Here is a 20,463-nt window from a genome sequence, read left to right as displayed (position 1 = left end):
AGAAAGCATTCAAGAGAGGGAGTGGTCAAAGGCATTATAAACTTTAGGGTAGTTAAGTAAGATGGAAACCACTGGCCACATTCTGAAACTTTATTTCAGTTTGGTATGAACTCATCACATCCTCTAGATGGCTGAGTGAGTGACCCACAAGGAAGGGGACTATGACTCTATCTAGAGCAATAAATTGTCTTGATTTATGATGTCTCAACTTTCAGAATTAAAGATGATAGTTTTCTGACTAATTAATTGCTGAGATTTTAAAAACTTTACATCTAGAGTTACATTTTGCAGATTAGTTTTGTGTGTGATGTCTTTCTCAAAAAAAATCTAAAAAATCAATAAAAGTCCCTTTTAATTCAAATTACCTTTCATATTTATAATTTTCCATTTAAACACATGTCCCAAGCAGATAATGGTTTCTTTGTGGATTCAGAATACATGCGAGATAGATTTACAGATGTTCTTCACATTTATATGTATATATATTTATGTACTTTCTCATGGAGTTGCCTAATTTAATTTAAAATAGTGATGAATAAAAGCAAAATATATAAGTACCCTGCTAAATATCTCAAGGGTGTGTTTGAAATTATAAGGAACCATGATGCCATTGTTTGGAAACTGTGTCATTTCAAGGAGCAGGGCAGATGGGAAGTGGGGCACATTATCTGTTTTAAGTCAATGTTTAAAATATTTGAACATTAATAATAAATGCTCTGAAAGTATAGGTACACATTGTATGGCATTGAAAATAATGTGAAGAAATAGTTGTCAAATGTTCTTTTTACTACTGCTCTTTCTTACAGAAAAGTCTTCCATCCCCAATACAGAAAACAGGTGCAAGAGGTGCTGCTGTATTTGATGGTTCCCTGGATGCTGACCTCTGAGGCAACTCTGAGGTCTCCTAAGTCAAAAGGAGCAGAGTTTGAAAACAACTGTTGTGAAGAACGTGCTGTGTGGGGTCAAGATGCTTGAGAGCTCTAAGTAGGAAAGATTGAGAAGAAGAAATTAAGCAAGTGGCCAGTGGCAGGCCCTCAAACTAAAATAAATGAAAGAGCTGACGTAGAGTGGAGTGGCCTGTGGTGCTGAAAAGGGACCAGAGGGCAAGACATAGGCCTGGGAGAAGCTTGAGAGCAGACCTTTATAGCAGACACAGCCAACAAAGCAAAACCAAATCTTCCAGACCTTTAAACAGGTAAAGCACAAATGATATTGGACAGCAATGATTCATACTAAATGAAATGAATGAAACTTTTGCCTCTTAACTATAAAAAGCATGAATCATGAAACATCTTCCTCTTGGATTCAAATTCCATTCACATGTATTCACTCAAAATGTATCTAGCAACCTGTGAGCTGGGCTCTCTGTTGGGGGGGGTGGGCATCAAGAAATCAGATCATCATCCTTCGGCAGGAGTCTTTATTCCTCCTAGAAGAGGAGTGTGTGTATAAAAGTCATGGCAGAGGGAAAGACGTCATCCGAGTAGAGCATAGAAATAGGGCTTCTAAAACTGACAGATGGGCCAAGGCAGAGAGGATACTCTCCTAATAGAAAGGAAACTTGAACTGGGTCAGTGATACATCAACAGTGAAAACAAATTAGTAAGTCCAATAAAGAGAAACAAACCTAAATGTATTAATGTCTTCATATACGCCAGGCGTTGTAGTCTGTGGTCCCTTTGGCTTATCTCTTTGAATGTAACTGAACACAACCAGCAATGCACTATGACTTTTTTTTTTTTTTTTAAAGATTTTATTTATTTATTTGTCAGAGAGAGAGTGAATGAGAGCGAGCACAGGCAGACAGAGTGGAAGGAAGAGTCAGAGGGAGAAGCAGGCTCCCTGCGGAGCAAGGAGCCCGATGTGGGACTCGATCCCAGGACGCTGGGATCATCACCTGAGCCGAAGGCAGCCGCTTAACCAACTGAGCCACCCAGGCGTCCCACACTATGACTTTGATATGCTTAACCTGATACTTTTCTCATCCCAGATTAACAGACACCACTCAGAGGATCTCATTTAAAAATACCCACCAAGTTGTATCCTGTCATCAATATTCTCCCAAAAGGAATTCTGTGGTCAGTCTTGAAAGTAATGACTTTTCTTCTATGATCCACGGAGGAAAAACAGATGTACCAATTTAAAGTTTCATAATTTTCTGAATAATGTATAAAAATTATTTTCTCAGCTTGTACAGTCTCAAGATGATGAATGGTACATGTCATGAAATGTATATCTGTAAGATCAATATTCCTTTGACAATGATGTGTTTAAAAGGAAGACTGAAACTTCTTAGGTGTGTGAACCCTAGAGATTTTACTTTCATAATCTCATTGAGAAAATTTTTAATTACATGTAAAAATAGGATTTAAATCCGAATTGTGTTATTTCTATGCTGAGGATACAAATCAATTTTTTGTATTTAAAAAATTACATTTCCTTCTCTTCCCCATCAAAGTTTTTTGATAATTTTTATTTAACCATCCTTTCCCTCCCCAATTCTACATAATTCATTGACATTAATATTATTACCACCATAAATAATGTAAAGTTACAGTTTAAAAGATAATGCCATTTAATCTTCTAAAATAGATTTATCATCTATTAGAGATAAAAGTACCATGCAAATGATAAAATAGACTTATTTCATTGATACAATTAATCTATTAGTGATGAGGTAACCAATCAACTTTACACACTGAAAAATTAATGGACCGTTATATGATCAGGATAATTTTACTGCATGTGGCATAAATGCACTTTGAACTGCCTCTAGCAAACAAGAGTAATTTATTGGCTAAGATAACCAAGGTAAGGACAGAGTTGTAATGAGGTCTCTGCTCTACTCCTCTCTTTACGCTGACTTCTCCCATTATTGCTAGACACAGTATTAATGGTAATCTCCACAATTAAATTACCTCCCATATGACACTGAAGAAGAGCTAAGAGTTCTTCTCTTTTGTCCCAAATTCACAAATCTCAGGAAAGATTCTTCCTTGTCCCACCTGAGTCAGATGCTGACTCCAATAACAATAAACATCACGAAGAGAGTATCAAAATCTTTATGAAGATGACAACTTCTTTTGGAAACATCTAGTGAATATGGAGGCAAGAAAATTGCTAGAATGAGTTGGTGGGAGTGTGGTGAATCGCTGCATCAGGCAGACAAAACAACAGATGGTTTTAAACAACAATTTGTTTTGTCTTCCTACTTTCTAATTGGCAACCATTGTCCTAGAAGCATAATTGTACTTATTCTTTTTTTTTTTTTTTCCTTTTTTGCAGCACAATAAAAGTGCTTCCACAACTTTAAGGCAGCAAACAGAAGAGTTTAACTCATACATATTGCCAAAGTTACATGGAGGGGAAAACAAAGGTTAGTTTCAAAGTAATGCTATTCACTTGGATCACTTTAAGGGAGCTAAAAATCCTTCCAAAGATAACTAACTTTGTGATGATGTTATAGACTGAATGTTTGTATCACCTCCAAATTCATACATTGAAGTCTAATACCTACTATGATGGTATTTAGAGGGGGAGCCCTTAGGAGGTAATTACATCATGAGGAGGAAGCCCTTGTGAATGAGATTAGTGCCCTTTTAAGAAGAGAGCAGAAAGCTATCTTGCTTTTATCCATCATGCAAAGATGTTGAAGTCAGAAGTCTGCAGACCAGGAGAAAGCTCTCACCATAATCTGATCATGCTGGCATCATAATCTCCTACTTCCCACCTCCAGAACTGTGAGCAAATGTTTTTGCTGTCAATAAGCCACCTAGTTTATGGTATTTTGTGAGAGCAGCCCAAGCTGACTAAGACAGATGATAACTAAACTGAAAGCAAGGAAAATAATATGCAGATTTTATTGTCAGGAGTTTTTTGTAAACTCTAAAACCTTTAAAGAATATAGTAGCTTAAAGAGAAACTTATGATACAAGGTAATACAAATAAGAAGAGTAATACAAGTGAGTATATTGTACTGAGGAAAGGCTCAGAAAATATCATCTTTCAAACCTTTAAAATAAACAGGATATTTTTCTTTCCTACTGTGAGTATATGGTGGCTGTTTACCTTTCAGTAATTCGTAATTTTTTCTTTTCTGGCTAAATTTTGTAAGCTAGGTCTGTGACACCCTAGAGGTCCAGGTGGAGGTTTCTGGAAGTTGGGGCCCAGCTACAAAAATAATAAAATAATTAACAAGGAAGCCAGAATATTCTTTCTTTTACTTTCTTTGCTGTTATTTTAGAAATTAAACAACAACAAGAAAATATGAAGAACCTTGTGTATCCTTTGATCTTCCTCTCATACCACATTTTTGAAAACCAAGGGGAAACAAAAGTCAGTCAAACCAAATGGAGGGAGAATCTTAAACCTGGCCATCATGTAAGCCCATCAGATGATAAGGAACTATTCTATGAGAAAAAGCCTTAGTTTTTAAGATTGGATATTTACAAGAGTTTAGATTTCCCAACAGAGATGTCACAGGTTGTGCATCACCTAAGTTTGCTTATTTCATTCCGAAATAAAACAAGTCACCATATTAGAGGGACTTTAGTGGAACCATACTATTTTGTGTCTTTGACCTGTCAAAGAAAATTATCTTTGTCAATATATTTCATCCGCTGTTGAAGTACTTGCATGTTTTCCACTATTTTTAAAGCAAATCTTGAAGGAATTGGCAGCTATGTCACTTGCATTCTGTACGCAAGCAACTGGACAAAAATACAGGTGTGCCTTGGTGAAGACAGCTCTTAGCTTTCTTTTCTTTTCTTTTTTTCTCTTTCTTTACTTTCTCAGCTCTTAGCTTTCATCTATTGTGTTCAAATTGTTGCCATCAAAGAAGAATTCGCATTTTATGAGCCCATCTTGGAGCCTGGAAGGAATGTCATTGTCTTCAAAATGGTAAAGAGCTTTTCTTTTCTTTCTTTTTTTTTTTTTTTATTTTTTTTATTTCTCCTTGGCCAGGGAAAGCTTCCATTGGAAGACAAATCTTGGTGTGCTCTGCACAGGTGGAGCACCTGCAATGCTTGGCAACACATCTGGCTTGGCTGCTTTCTTGAAGAAAGACACTCCACATGCCATAATGACTCACTGCCTTCTATACAGGCATGCGATGTCATAAGAGCCTCTGCCAACAATTCTGAAAGAAGCTTCGTCCACTGCCATGGAAAGATCAACTTTATCAGAGCCAAGAATTCAAATCACACATTTCAGCATATGTTGTCAAGGGAGGAAAGAAGAATATGGACTTCTTTACTACAGACTCCAAAAGCAAAACTTTAAGTGCTTGATTGTAATTTGGGAAATAATTTTCCCTTTTTGTTTTCTCTACTTCTCTTTTATTGATTTATTAATAATAATAATAATTATTATTATTGTTTTTTATGGAGGGGAACAGAAAAAAGATAAATTGCTCTAAAGGAAAATCTACTCAGAACTACTTGACAAGGAGGAGTTGATTCATATCTTGGCTAAGGAAAAGTATATCTGACAATATGAATGGGGTAAACCATTCAAGACAAAGCCTTGAATTGTAGATGCTGCTAAAAACAAAACAAAAATATACAACTCCCTATCCCTAGTTCAAACCACCACTGCAACAAACTACAAACTATCTGTATCCAAGTCACCAGCTATGAACCAACAACTAGAATTGGGCAACTATCCTAAATTTATAAATGCTAGAAAAACAATATTTTTAGTCTGGATTGAGGGTGATAAAGTCTTGCCAAATTCTCTGCGTAAAGAAATCTACGGATCCCTGGAAAAATTATTGAGTCCTTCCCAAGGTTACTTTTCCTTGACAAAGTTAAATATTGAAATCTGGATCCGTGATCCTCTTCTTGCTGTCAAAGAAAGCATTACTGCCGCAGACTTTGACCTCGAAGATAGGATAAAGACTTGCCCTGCCAGGATTTCAAATCAAGAAGTCCCAGAGAATTCAGTTATTACTTGACAATGCACACTAGCCTGCCAAAAGCCATTTGTGAAAAACATTGATTCTACTCATAGGTCTTCATAAGTGAGGTTATTAGCATATGGAGTCACTTAAACAAACCACCAAAAATATCAGAAATAGATGTCAAAGATAACATGCATGCTTTCAAATTAATGACAATTCCATATTTTTTAAAGTTGAAAAATACAGATTCTTACTGACATTTTCCTTGAGGCAGAATTTATTTCTTGTATTTGTGAAATTGGATCTTAAGTTTTGGATGCCTTAAAATTTTCAGTAAGCATTGTTTAATTACATTTATAAATACATGCGAGGAAGAAAGACAAAAATCTTTGACGATTTCTTTCATGCTTTGTCTCTTACAATTTTGTGATTAAGTAGTTAGGTATAACAGCTACAAAGTTAGTTTCCAAACTTAAGTAGGCACTCCCAAATGACCAGCAACCTGAACCACTCTTTCTCCAGAAAGCTTCATTTCTAGGTCTTCCTGGAGGCAGTCTGAACTTCTCTACACTTTGGATTTCTAATTCTGTCAATCCCTTCTTGCTGTCAGTAGATAAGCCTGATGTTTTTCTTCACAGGGAAGTTTCTTCAACGTCTATCACCAAACCAGTAAACTAATATGCATCTGCAGATCTACTCTTTCTCCTTTCTCTCTATTTACCATGACTTTTGGTACTTCTGTATGATCTCATCTAGTGCAATGGCTTCAGTTATTTTCAAATGTTACCAATTCAGTATCACTCACCCCATCCCAGAGCTGCATATCTAAATGCCACAGTGGCTACTTGGATTACCTGTAGAAATTAAATTCAACAAGTCCAAATCTTAATTGATCTCTTTTTACTCAAACTTCTCTTTCTCCTCTGTAGCCCATCTGAATGGAGATGCCTTCAACAAACCAGTGGCTTCAGATAGAAATCTTGGATTAACCTTCAACTTTCCTGTCTCATACCACTCACATCCAAATAAATAAAATTTTATTTATTCTGCTTATGAGAGTCTCACAAAACCAACCACTTCTCTTTATGCCCCATGTCAAGAATATGGGACGCTATTGGGTGCCTGGGTGACTCAGTGTGTTAAGCCTCTGCCTTTGGCTCAGGTCATGATCTCAGAGTCCTGGGATCGAGGCCCACATAGGGTTCTAGCCCCACATACGGCTCTGCTCGGGAGGGGGCCTGCTTCCCCTTTTCTCTCTGCCTGCCTCTCTGCCTATTTGTGATCTCTCTCTCTGTCAAATAAATTAGTAATAATAAAAAAAAGAATACAGGATGCTATCATATTTTCCTTGTGTTGCTACAATTGACTTCTTACTGCTTTCCTTCACTGCAGTTTTATTTCTCCCTAGTCCATTCTCCACAGTGCTTTGAGTAAGATTTCTACACGGCAAATCTAATGGAAAACCCTGCAAAGATTTTCCAAAGTTCTTCAACAGAGTCAAGCTTTCATAATAGGGCCCACAAGGTTCTGCATAATCCAGCCCTGATCACTTTTCCAATGTTATTTATTATTCCTACACCTTTGTATGTCATATTCTAGCCATTGAGTCTTTTAGAGTTCTGCAACTACTCTCTTAAAACCAGAACTTCTGTTTTCTATGCCTTCCTATCAACTGGCTAATGACTACTTTTCCTTCAGCTTAGAGGCCATTTCCGCAGAAAATTGTTCTTAATTCTTTCAAGTCTGAGCTCAGTGTTCCTCTTATGTGAGGGAGTGTGCTGCTTTCACAGTAAATCACACCAGTCATATTGCATTATAATGTCTCATTACTCACCTATCATATTTGGGGGTATGGCAGAGGAGATAAACTTTTTCCTTATTCTGTGTGTTCTATAGTCTGCCAGCCCATCTCTATTACTAGTACTTAGTAGAAGTTCAATGAGACACAATAGAAATACATTGTGCATATCATTTTGCTTGAGTTTAACACACTTTCTTAGGGAAAGTTTATAGCTTTTATTAACTTCTCTGAAAAGTCCTTAGTCTCAAAATAACTAAGCATGATTATAGTATGCTAACTGTGAAAACACTGTAAGATACAGTCCAGCAGATTCTAACAGAGTATATAAAAATAGCCTTCCTGCATGTATCTGTACAAATGGTCAATTGAAATAATGACAGATGGTATCCCTTTACCTCAAAACTGAAAAATAAACAAATATTGTTCCCTCAACACACATGTACATGTACACATGTACATGTACACATGAACACACACACACACACCCTTCGTGGAAATACCTTTTGTAACAATGCACAAGGGAATTAATGTGAAAAATCTGAATGTTTTCAAGAACCTATGATTTGAAAGCACAAGAGAAAAAAAGCTATGAAAATAAAAAAATGTTCAGTGAATTTGGTTCATGGAAAAAAATATCAAGATTGGTTTGGTTTACTTGTTTTCTAAACTTTAAATTTTGCAACAGACTCACAATAAGTTGCAAAAATTATACAGAGAGGTTCCATTTGCTCATCGTCCAGCATTCCCAGTGGGGACATGCTATGTAACTACACTGTATTCTCAAAACCAGGAAATGAATTACTCTTCATCAGTGTTTGCGATAGAAAATATTCTGTTTCATAACTGAGTCTCTTATTTTTACCATGTAAAACTGTCTAAATTTGATCAATTCAGTAATCATTTGAGTTACATTTATTGATCATTTGAATGTCTATCAGAGGCTATATTAAGTATTTCAAATTCTTAAAATTAATCCCATAGAGTAGACACTAATATTCCCCAATATATAGATGATGGAACTAAAACATAGAGTAGTTGAGTAATGTGCTTAAGGTCACACAGGCAGTGAGTATGTGGCTGGGGAACTTCAAAGTTTGCAGGCCTAAATCACCACACTCGAATAATGATCTACTTCCAGAAATGCTTTCCATCTCTGGAAGAGTTAAAAGATTAATTGACCATCTCTCATTATGAATTAGATTAAACTGCCTGCATGCTTGCTTGCATTCTTCTAAGACAGATCTAAGATCTATCTCCCTGGAGGAAGAGAGGAAAATCAGGGAAGAAAGAAAAAAAAAAAAGAGATTATGTTCACCAGGCCTGAGTGGGAGGCCAGGAGGAAAAAACAAAGACCCTGGGGCCGGCTGTCTTGAGGCTGCCCATATATGACGTTCATCTAGGAAGATGGAAAAGCGGTAGGAAACTGAAGGCAAACTTCGAATGTCTCCAAATACTGCCCCAGACCGGTTCTGAATGTGGGAAGAATTCAAGTCTTTTCATCACGCCCTTGCAATCTCATGCCTCCAGGATCCAGACTCAGGACAATAGCTCAGCACATTACTCATTCATTCCAGATTTTATGGGTCAGTTCTAACTCTGAGTATTCTGGTCTCCTAGGTTTGAGACAGAAAACGTAAATTTCCTGGAAATTTCTGTATTATGCATTAGCCTGACAAAATTCTCCAGTTATGTCTCAATTTTTCATACCTGATTATTTCAAGGCAACTTTGACTTACCTTACCTGGTCCATACCAAACACCGCCATGCTTTGTCCCTTCGACCATCATAAGTTCAGTTTGTTCCAATTAATTTGGTTTATTTCCTCTAAATATTGAGAAGTTATAACATTTCTTTTCTGTGAAGATGCATTTTGAAATCCTAACAATTGCTTTCCATATCATTTTGAGATTCAAACTGTTCAAAAGGTAGAGATTGCCTATACCCTCCGATCTGACTGTAAATACTGTAAACATTTTCTCTTCAGAGTAGTTCACGGTGAGGAAAAAGCCATCGTTTGATTCTTAGCATAATTTGTAGTATACATCATAAGACAAATTCTTCCTTCCTCCTGTTATTGGCAGATGTCTTAATTAATCTTTCTTTCATATTAATGAAAGCCTCAACTGCAGGACTTACCCAACTCTTTAAAAAAAAAATCTTCAGTAAAGTTAATAACCTCAGAGAGTTTGCAAAGCTAGTCTGGAATTTACAGAACAAAGCTGTGAAGAGCCACAGGCCTTCTCTAATAAAGACATCGCTTGTTTCTACTGCATAGTTTTGCTTACACAGCTTTAAAGACGTTCTCTCTGTCTTGAGGGTACTAAGCCCATTCAAATGCCCTATTTTTCTTCTAATTGCTTTTCTGCCACTGGCTTGTTAGCACGTCTCACCATCACACACACACACACACACACACACACACACACACACACTCCCTTCCCCCACTTCAGTATTTACCTCCAGCCCATCAAGTTCGTCAGCCTCAGGATGTAGGAAACACACTGCTCCTTAAAAACCCAGCAGAAATGTGCATATCTGAACCTTCATGCTGTGTATATAAGCTCTGTCAGTTTCTCCTTCTCTTTTCTTTGTGTTCTGTGATATTCAGCACTTTCTGCAAAGAATGTAATGAAAAAAATAAGAAGATCAAAGTAGGTGCTTATCGCCAGCGACATGTCCAAACAGGCACTCTGGCCTTCTCTAATATGCTCATCTAATTTGCTCCTGAGCCCAGGCCTGGAAGAAAAGCATCTTGAGGAAGTTTTCTTCCATGGACCGAGCCATCTGCTAATGCGGGCCTGTGCCAGTAATTTACAAGTAATGGTTTACAGCTGTGAACCCTGGCTTCTGAGCTGTTTTGGTCATTTAGTAATTACAACAGTTTCATTAACATTTAAAGGGAATAGTCTGCTCAATATCAATTAGGGACTATCTGCAACCATGTAGCTCCATTTTCATATTTGCATTTGACATTTAATATTCCGCACACATAAATTCTTGGTCTTGAAAATGCATTGCCACAGAAGGTCAAAATTAATCCAGAGCCCATTTCTACCTAGCTCTACTAAGCTTTAGGAAATATTTCTGCAGAGAGTGGGAACATAAAAGGTTATTTTGGGGTGGTTTTACACATCTGAACATTTAAGTACTTTTCCCCATCACTGAAGCTAAGGTTGCACAGTTCTCCTCAATTCTTGTTATATCTCCTGTATTCTGGGGACATTCCAGACTTATCTGAGGCAGATTTGCATAGTATTAAGCAGAAAGATGACATCTATTACTGGCAAATCTTACATAACTGTAGTGATATTTAACTTTAATATTGGAGGGTATTGGGGGTGCTGTGGATTTCAACACTTAATAAATAGAACTAGACTATGACAAAAAAGAAACAGTCTTTTTAAGATCAATTACATCAGGAAATAGGTTTTGATCTCTAATTAAATTGTTGGGCAAAGGGTGGTTATGGTAGGGTTTATGAAAGAAGAAACAAGAGCCCCATGATGATTTGAATTTCATGTGGCTGATTATGGACTACGGATCTGATCCCTGATGGTAAGTGATTTTGGTAGAGGACAGAGTGAGAAAGTTAGAGCAAATCCTGAGTAAGCTGAAGGTTTTTTTTTTTTTTTTTTTAGGAGTAGAAAAACAGAAGCTCCCATCAGGAGAGAGAGGAACAGTTTGAGATTATTAGGGGCAGATCACAGAGGTTGTCGCTAAGAGTGGTTTGAGTGACAGAGGTTAAAACCAGTTGGAGTTGAAGTCTGGGGTTCATTTTGACTCTTGGTTCCCAGGGTCTGGCTGTGATACAAGGTGAATCATTGAGCATGTACTATTATTCTAAGGGTCAGAGATAGGGAAGAGTCCACTGAAGGAAGGGAGAGAGATGAAGAGCTCACTGAAAGACACTCCCGTTGGCCAGTATAATTGGATTCCATGCAGGTCCCTGCAGATAGGAAACCATGACTTACCAGATATGGTGGAGGGTACACCCGGAGATGTGTTAATATGCAGCGAATGCATTTTTTTAATAATGCAAAACAGATCCATTTGCATTCAACAAGGAGGATTAGGATACTAGATAAAAAAGGAAAATAGTTTTCTGTCAAATGGAGATCAAGATTCATAAGTAGCTGACTTTGGGATCTGCTCTAATGGGAAGGCTTGCTGTGTTGCCTTCAGATACAAAGTCTCTACCTGAGCTTCAGCAGGGTTTTCAAACAAGCCTTCCTGCTAGACCAGCTTTTCTAATCCCTTTTAACAGCCAAGCTGGTATTCCAGATGTAGCCAGAGAGCTAGGTTCTTGTCTCACGGAGTTGAAGAATGAATTTCATGGACAAAGGAGAGTGAGTATAGCAACAGAGATTTTATTAACAAGGATATAGAAAAAAGCTCTCAGGAGTGAGAGGGGTCCTTATAGGGTTGCTTTTAGAGTTGGTCTTTTTTTTTTTTTTTTTTGAAGGCTAACCTTCAAAAAGGGAACTTAAATCATTTTAACATCTCTACTGATAGCACCATTGAGTAAGGACTAGTGATAACACCTTTAATGATTTACTTCCTTTTTAGGGTCAAGTAATTCTTGGTGACAAGCAGCTGTTCAGGCAGTGGGGTCTCATTTGTTCACTTATCTCTGGTTTCCTTACACCTCCAGATTTTTGTGATTTTTGTGAGCCTGATGCCAGAGCGAGGTATCTATCTCTCCCTACCTAGGCCCTCCCCCCATCCCTGACTCACAGATACCCTATATTCCCCTTTGGTTTATCTAGGAACTTTCCCAAGAAAGTTTGAGTTTTTAACACTATTCACAGTCTTATGCTTCTCAAGCAGATAGAATAACTTTAGGAGCACAGATAAAGTGAAAATCAGTGGTGGTGGTGATAGTGGGGGAAGCTGTATGTGCTAGAGCCCTAAGGTTTGGATAGAAGTCCCACTCCCCACCTCCTAGCAGCTCAGCCTCAGGTAGGGGTGAGAGGTGGAAAGGAACAGGGCTAGCTAGTAGGGAAATATCCTGACCAGATCATTTAGGTTATCTTTCATTTAGGTTATATTATATAATTCATATAATCTGCCAAAAATAACATATCTTACAAAACAAATCATTCAGGGCCAGTTTCATTCAGTATACATAAATGACCTTGTCTCACACATTCATTGGCTTCTCTAGAACTTACTTGCAATGACCTCCTAATGCTAATTAGACCAATCCAGAAGGTTTGCTCTATCTTGTCAAATGATTTATGATTAGCTTTGTATCACTATGCATCTCCAGTTGGCTTGTGTCTTTGTAACCTTTCACCCCAACTAGAGTATTCCAGAGGACAGGGTCAGAGGCTTCTACTTTTCTACCTTAATAGCTCCCAGCTGGGCCTAGGAAGTTATTGCCACCTCTCCAACTGGGATCAGACAACCCAAAAGGAGGCCTGATGATCAGGGGAATCAATACAAATAAATAAATGAATCCATTCTCCAAGACTGAAGGTCAGAAGCATGACTTTAGTTTCCAAAAAATCTAGAGCACATGATGAGGCAAAGTCTGAAACACAGGCACTGGGGACACTAAGTTACCATGTGGACATGGATCTTGGGACCAGGGACAGATTCCTCAGTTTGTCAGGTCATCAGATAAGCAATTTATTCCTTTGCCTCATGCTTATGGAGAGGGAGCTTAGTGTATCTTTTGGGACTTCAGGCATTTGAAGGCTCAGGAGGTGGATGGAACCAGAGCCCTGATTCCAGAGGTTATGTTTCTGGACTAAGGGATATTTCAAAAAGAAAAAGAGGAAGGAGAAGGGGAAGAAAGGGAAGAAACAAAATAAGAAGATTGAAGAACATGTGAACAATAAACAATATATTAAAAAGTTCTGTCTGGATTTCATTGACCTTGGTAAACAGTAGGCCAGCTCTGATACTTTAGGGCAAAGTCAGTGACAGGTCTGGAGTCTTGGGGAATTTGGGATGAAGAAGTCCTACAGTAGCTAGTAAAGATCAGTTTGGAAACTTGTGCTGTGAAGAACAAATATTTCAACCCTGGAAGATACTGGAAGAAAGCAGTCAAGGGCTCAGTAATGTAATGAGAGGAGGAAAGGAGAACCAAGATGCAAGAAATGGAGTGGTAGGACATTAGGGAAATATTAATGAGCTTGATTCTGACTCCATGCATATTGACCCTTAGCTTCTCATGTTTCCTGTGTCTCAAGTTGAGGTGAACCCTCAACATGGGTAGAGCTGAAGCTAAGGAGAAGGGCTTTGGCCATACTGGAGAGACACCCTGGCACCTATGACCATAATCTCTTCATGGTTGATCAAAATGCAATCTTAACCACATTTAACAAAACAAAATTTTTAAAAATTTACAAAACCTGTGTATGCTTGCATTTTTTTATGTATTAATCAGGGTAATTAGTTGCTGGGCTGTCAAAATGGATAAGTCTCAGTAGTTTGGCAAAATAGTGTCTTATACCTTCTTCCTGTATAGTCTACCCATGACTCTATGCAGTCATACCAGAGATGTGGCTATTTCCAGATTTGCCTTCATTTTCCTCTTCATTTAAGCAGTGCTAGGTGGGAACCAAGAAGAAGGGATCACTACCATTGGGCCAAGGCAGAAATCAGTCAGATGCCAGCAAGTGGTTAGAACCAGAGCCTAAATATGACTGGGGAAAGGGATATTTCCTTATCTCTGTCCATAGCACATAGAAGCTAAGAAATGTTGTTTTCTGTGTACAAATGAGAAAGGGATACTGGTGTAGTAAATGATTAACACATTCTCTCTTGAAATTATGGAATGCCCAGATAACTATAGAATGGAAGAGAGGGGGGGAAAAAAAAAACATGCACTGAGTTTTATAAATTTTATAAATTTTATATCATGTTATCATCAAAGAACTTTAAGGTAGATATAATTCCTTATTCTCTAAATAGGAAGACTAAAGTCCAGAAAATTAGATAGGTTAAACATGATATAGGTAGTACTTGTCAGGTTGACCTCAAATGTATCTGTTTCTCAAGAACCTACCAGAAGTCTTTGGTGAGTTTTTAATGACATAGTTGGGGGTGAGGGGTGGGAATGAGAGTCAGGCAAGTGCATATGATTCTATAATGTGCATTTGCCACTCCCTTGTTTGTGTTTCTGAATCAGTAACTTCTCTGAAGCTCTGTCCTCAATGGTAAAATGGAGATGCTGCGATATTAGCAGCTTTGTCATGATCAAATAAGTAATCCACTATCTCTAAAACCTTCCTAAATATTGAAATTACCTAGGATGCTCATAGGAAATACATATATTTCAATAAGGTCTTTCAGATTCTGATAGATAGGGACCAGAATGAAGCCTGGACATTTGTATTTTTAGTAAATTGACAAATTTAAATAAATTTAGTAAATTTACAAATTGACACTGAAGAAACCCACAACTGAGGTACAGACACCTAGCACAGTTCTTCTTATCACTTAATGACTGTTGTTATTATTGAAGTTGACAGCCTGATTACTTACATTTCCAAATATTATCTGCTCTGGAAGTCCCACTATTACTCACTATCTACCCATCAAGCTACTCCTATTAGTTCATGTTGCATCCTCTGGAGCTCTCTGCACTCCTGGGTCACAATTTATTATTTAGTTTTTACTATGAGAGCACAGAGATCAGATCTGGCTCTCAGATGGATTTTATAACTTGAGGCTGAGCATTTAACTTAAAGCATCCAGAAACTAGACCTGGCTAATTTAAGTAGGAAAAAAAATACAAAACAAAACAAAATACACAAAACAACAACAACAACAACAACAACAACAAAAACCTTTTACGGAATATTGGATGATTCAAAATCTCTCAAAGGGTGAAGGCATGGACTAGAGAAGCAGGAATTTGTTTAATAGCTCCCACCTCACAATCCTGTGGCAACCCTACTATTGTTGGATTCAAATGCTACTCCTTGCTCCTCTGATTCCATCAAAGCCAGGCACCAGTTGCTGTTGGTCTAGTCCCTTGTATGTTTTGTGCCCAAATCACTTGCCTGTATCTTAGTTACAAGGGAGGCTGAAGAAGTGAGATTCCTATTACCTCTGCCTCTTTCACATCTCATAAGATATGAAATTTCTCAAAGGAGAGAGGATTCAGAAGCTACATGATAAAAGGAGTGAAGAATGTCCACCATGACACCCTTTCTAATGTCTACCTCACTCTGGTGTGAGACTGACACAGCCAAATGAGAGATAGAGGAAATGCTTAATAAAGGGAACATCTTCCAAGGTGTGATCAGATTAAGAGAAATTGGCAGAAATAATGTAGCCACCCAGGACCAATACACTAGGAAAGCTATTATCATCTTTTGAGTGGCTAGGAGAGGAAGTAGTTAACTAGAATCCAGAGACACTAGCCAAAGCTGAAGTCATCTGGATTAAAAATGCTATGGTCTTTGCTTAGAAAAAAATTAGCCAACTGAAAGCCTGGCAGGAAGGAAGCCAGGGCAATAGAAAAAGACTCAATCTTCTCCTTCTTTACATTTTGTTACTGCCTCTTCTTGGTCAAACCTGACCAGAAGCTGGAAGGCAAGAGAGCTCAACTGATGCACTCCATAAAAGTCAGTCCCCCCGGGGGCATAAAACAGGCAGAAACTGGATTGCTAGGGACTAATGAGACATACCAGGGAAGGACTGAGAGAGGCTTCTAAGAACTGACGGTGGCCTCTGACCAATAACCAGCAAGAAGCTGGGGCCCTCATTCTAACAGCCCACAAAAAATTGAATGCTGCCAACAACCACACAAGCTTAGAAGCAGACTCTTTCTCAATCAAGCCTCAGGTGAAAATGTATTCCTGGCTGACATCATAATTAAACCTTTGTGGGATCCTGAAGCATAGGATCCAGCTAAGCTGGGCCCAGATTTCTAACCCAAAAAGGCTGTGAGCTAATAAATGTGTCTTGTTTAAAGCCAAAAAAGAAAAAAAGAAAAAAAAGCAATGTGACCAAATCATAAAAATATACATTAACTAGAATAACGACAACAATAATTCCATGTTTTTCCACTCGAATAGAACTTCTTTTTTGACATTTTTGTATTTTTTAATTTTCTTTTTCCTATATATCCTTCAAACATTATTTAAGCATAATACTGAATAACTTTACATTATGGATTTTCTTGTCAGCCATTTTCTTTTGTTCACTAGAAACTATTAAAGATATGGGCTGTGAAATTTTAACAGTAATTTTCTATTCCACTGACCCTTAACCTTGAAAAAAGTTTAATTTAGAGAAGACAAAATTATTGGTGAAGTTTTGTGTTGTTAATTATTGTTGTCTCTCATTTTCAATCATATATATGGAGGAAAACGTGGATCATATTTTGACACAGAGGTGTTTGGTGCCTTTTTGTTTGTTTGTTTTTTTAAGCTTTTGCATTTAGTAAAAGAGAAAACAGACATTATAGCTATGCCAGAAAGCCAGGATGGGTTTGATTAAGTTGTAAAAACAAACAACCCCCAATTCTCCGTAGCTTAACAAATTAAAGTGCAGTTTTCTTTGTTTTTGTTTTTGTTTTTATTTAAGTAATCTTTATACCCAATGTGGGGCTCGAACTCATGACCCAGAGATCGAGAGTCACATACTTTTCTAATTGAGCCAACCAGGCACCCCAAGTATAGTTTTCAATCACTGAAAGTCCTCTATGACTCCAAGGCAGCCATCCTCAGTGGACGACGTGGGTTCCTTTAACATCTTAACACAACGTGTCTTCCACAATCAATCTCAAAGACCAAGAAAGAGCTAGAGATTCAATACTGGTAATTAAATACTTCGGACTGAAATATTTTACCTTTGCTAACATAAATAACCAAAGAAAGTCCCTTGGCCATGCCTGACTATATGCCTTGAAGAGCAATCCAGTGTGTGCCCAGAAGGAAAGAAGTCCTAGAACTATTGGCAAGCCACTATAAAGTGACCACAGATTCACATAGATATGTTTGGATGTCTATTGTTAGCAGTGAGGTAAAATAATACCTTAAGACAAAGATTTATTTTAGATGCTTATGCCTTTTTTCTTTTATCAAAACCCAAGAAATCTCTTATGCAAGTCCACTTTTGTTTTGTTTTAACAATGAGGATACAGATTTCTTCCATTTACAGAGTCAGTGCTATTATTATAGGAAAGGAAATGAGTGCTTGAACTATTTCTCATATCATCAATGGGAGTGACTAAATATTTACAGACGATTTTGAGAGTTAACAAGTCACTTTCACCCTCATCAAGATCAATACTGATGATACCAGGAAGCCAATTTTTCATTAAGTAAAGTCAATAAAGATGATACAGATCTATACAAAATGGGGGAAAATAAGAGCTGCTGCACATTCTATCGAAACTTACAATACATATGAACAAGATTTATGTGAAAATAGCTAATCAAAATGGCTAGATATAAATAGAACTTTAAAAAAATCTTCAAGGTTAAAGTGTGTCTCATTTTGTTCATTTCTGCTTTAGGAAGCTCTATTACTTGGTTTTTCCACAGTCTCTGGAAGCACTGTGCTTACATCCATGCTTTCCCTGGGGCTGATTAGACCCAGAAGGATGTTAATCCGTTGGATGACCCAAAACCAAACAGAATTTTTCTGAATAATAAAAATATTGAGATATCAGAGGGCATTTGGATTTGAAATTTCTAGGAAGGAGTCATAGGTTGTGGGAGTCTTGGGCTATGTGCAAGAGAAGGAAGAAGAGGGTGGCCAGTTGGGCTATGGAGCAGGATGAAGCAGATGCAGCGTGAAACCAAATGATGAAGACTGTTGGGTGCTGAAGGACTGGACTGCGGTTCTTAGCTTAGATACCTGTGAAAAACACAATGATCCCTCTTATTTCAGCTCGTTTGAGCAAGTTTCTGTTCATTACAAATGAGAATTTTCAGTAAAGCACATATCAAAGATCAACTATAACACACACATCATTTTATGGAAACTGCTCTAAAAACCTTGTTACAGAAAACACCATTAAAAATTTCCTTTTATTTTCACAGTTTTAGTTACCCTGAGATCAGCACCTAACTACCATGTACTTAATCATAGCAATATTAGTAACAGTAGCAAGAACTCCATCAAATATTTACTGTGTCAGATTTAAAAATATATATTAAGTAAACTTTATATCCAGCGTGGGGCTTGAATTCATGACCCCAAGATCAAGGGTCATATGTTCTACTGACTGAGCCAGCCAGGTACCCCATGCAGATACTTTTTAAGCATATCACATGAACTATCTCACTTAATCCTTACTTTAGCTCCAGGAAATAGAAATTATCCTTAGCCTTATCTTCAAATGAGACAGCAAGGCACAGAGATATATAAACTTGCCCAAATTCAAATAGGTACAAGTGGTAGAACTGAGATTTGAAAACACAGTGACGTACAGGGCATCTCATCTTTTAGAACATTGACTAACAGTGACTGCATTGTTAACCTTTTTACTCACTATTTTTCAAGAACCTATTGCTGATTAATAGTTTATATGAACTCCATCACATATTTTTAAATTATAGTTATCAAATATCACTTTATATTTACTTAATTTTCCTTATAAAATAATCTTTTTGAAGGTTGTCTAATGATGATTTTCATTTATGTGGTGGAGCATTGTCACTGAATATCACAGATTCAGGAGGATGTATCAGAATTATGCATGCTTATTGATTTAAAAAAATAAAAGTACTTGTGTAGTTCATATTTTAAAAGACCAGTAACAGGGTGACTGATTTCTTTGTATATGATGATAAGATTTGAACTATTTCATTATAAATTTTTACAGTGGGAAAACAAAAACAAAGTAAAACAAACTATGAAAAGAAAAACATTTCGTGGAGCCGGCAGTTTCTTGAAAAGGATTTGAGCATCTTAGAAGTCTCCTCAGCTACAACCAATTATTCCCTTTCTCATACCTGGTTTTTCCTTGCCTCTTTGTTCTGATGCTTAAATTCTGCCATCATTGACTCATTTGTTTAAATATTATGTATTTGTGTCTTTAGGAATCTTATTTAAAATTATCAATTCCCATGAGATATGGGAAACCTGAAAACTTACCCATTTAGAACTATGGAACTGGGAACTTCCTGCAGTACAGACCAGGTGAAAGGAACTAGACTTGCATATCATTTCCAGAATAATTAGGAGATAAATAGTTATAAGGAATTATGGAAAGAGGAAGTGGGATGAAGTTGAAAGCAGTTTTCATGAAATTATTTATTTATTTGTTTATTTATCTTTGTTTTTTGCTCATGCTAATTTTCCTATGGTAGAGAGAGCTGTGCTCTTAGGGGCAGAGCGTGGGGATTCAAAGAACCAACATGGAGATATAAACTGGGAACAGAATCCTGAATTGTTTCTGACTTGATCAATAACCAGCTGTGTGAGCTTGGGAGAGCCATTTTAATGCTTTTCCCTCATGGAGAAGTGGAGAGCAGTAATATCTATTGCAACAGTAAATTCATTATAGGAAATGTCTGTCTCACTGATGAAACACACTGCTTGCCTTGTGCAAGCCTTTCATATGCATGTGTACAGACATGACCGTGAAGACAATTATCAAGTATTGAGTATGTATTGGGAGCTGTGCCACAGACTTACGTACATTATTACATTCAATCCTCAAAACAATTCTATAATGTAGTTTCTATTCTTATTTTCTTTTACACAGAAGGAAGCCAAAGGCTTACAGAAATGAAGGAAATTTCCCCAAACCTTATAACCAAGGATCCTGGCAACTGACTCCAGAACCTAT

This window comes from Mustela nivalis (assembly GCF_964662115.1).
Source record: "Mustela nivalis genome assembly, chromosome: 5".
Classification (NCBI taxonomy): domain Eukaryota; kingdom Metazoa; phylum Chordata; class Mammalia; order Carnivora; family Mustelidae; genus Mustela; species Mustela nivalis.
Note: the sequence above shows the minus strand (reverse complement) of the source record.